A 1,864-nucleotide genomic window follows, 5' to 3' on the forward strand; every position below is an offset into this window, starting at 1 on the left:
AGAGAGAGAGAGAGAGAGAGAGAGAGAGAGAGAGAGAGAGAGAGAGAGAGAGAAATTAGTATAGGAAGGAAAGGACACCTTTTAGAAGAAGAGGGAACCTAAAGAGTTCTAAATTGTAACCCATTGGTACTCATGCTTTTCTGTATCATCCTTCAGCACTGTAGAAAATCAATCAAAATCCCACTGCACAAAGGAGGGCTCTATGAGGAAAGTTGTAAGATAAACACAATGGCTACATAAAGGCTATTTCTCTGGGCCACCATCTATGTGTGCATTTTAAGTTCTAAGCCCAATGTTGACACAAATGTCTTACATGTAAACTGTCAGATTTAACCCTGACCAACAAACCTTGTGTAAGTATTATTGTCATTATTATACACCTACAGAGGAACTGAAACTCAAGGAAGTAAGGTAGCATTCGCAACTCTCTTCTCTCTGCATTCTGCTTTAACAAAAGAACTGCCACTGTACTTGAACACGAAGGAGAAAATCCACTTCAGTGTGAAGGACCTATTACATGTGCACTGCCCAATGCCTCGAGTAGATTCAGATAAACTCTCACAGGACTCTACTTTAGTAAAATTTAGGTAGCTGAATCAAGGAAAAGTTTCCTTGCCATGTGCATAAAGTATACCATTCTGATGTTCTGTGGATGCAAGTGAAACAGACTGTCTGATATGGTAAATACATATCTGGGCTGCTATATTCCTTCATTACAGAGATGTAGAGTATGCGTGGGGGCAGAGTTACCAGGTGTATGTAACTGATTGACAGAAAATAATCAGTGACTTGAAGTTCATCTAATGCCAGCATCTAAGAGGATGTCTTTCATTAACAGGAACTCCTAAGCACTGGATATACTTGTCCTGGTTTTGAGAATGCACCTGGCCACAGACAGTCCAAGAATATCTCTATCCTCCAGACTCAATTCCAATTGACCCTTTTTTAACCTAGGATGATGGATGAGGGAAGATTACTAATAAGTATATTGTCATGCAGTTCCCTTCCAAAGTTAAATCTCAAACTCTATGAATGAGTAATATGGATTCAACTCAGCACTAATGTGTTCAATATGTCTCTAAATCAGCGGCATTATGGTTTCTTCTAAATGAGTTTCTAATCTTCAGACTAGAAATACATTTGCATATGAGTCAAAAGATTAAATATATGATAAAATAATTAAGAAGTTATTGATACAATTCATCATATACTAATATTGCTTAGGAACTGAAGAGAAGAAAAGATCACTAAATTTGAACTATGAAAATATAGTACCTGAGAAAATATGGTATTATGTAGTTGGAATGTATTTTAAGACCCAGTTAGTGTAAGAATATAGACATTTTTCATATGAAGGGAAGAATTCCCTGCAGAATAATATTAATAACAAGAAAAAGGAGAAGGAGGAGGAAGAGGAAGAGGAAAAATGCTCTAGGGAAATTAACTCTCTGGTAAAGAACAGCCCAATATATTATATTGGTTATTATATACATAATTTATATATATAATATATATCCATGTAAATTATATGTTATATTGGTTATTATATTATAACCTTTCAGGTTAATATACGCAACCACAAAGCTATAGGCAGCCATCATACTCCAAAGTCAAAATGAAGCCAGAGCCTAAGTGATAATCCCCATGGACCAAACCAGCCCTACTGTCAACACAAAAATATCACCTCTCATCAAAGCCAAGGACAAACACATCCCACAACATTCTGAAAAATCATCTTAATCTGTAATTTCATTCATCTAATGAAGATTCTATGAAAACTCATCATTTTACAAAGAAAAGTACCACATGAAATCCCAAGAAGCAAGTTTACTCTCTCTTCGCAGTTAAGAAGCATCTTACCCAC

This window comes from Mus caroli, chromosome 9 (assembly GCF_900094665.2).
Source record: "Mus caroli chromosome 9, CAROLI_EIJ_v1.1, whole genome shotgun sequence".
Classification (NCBI taxonomy): domain Eukaryota; kingdom Metazoa; phylum Chordata; class Mammalia; order Rodentia; family Muridae; genus Mus; species Mus caroli.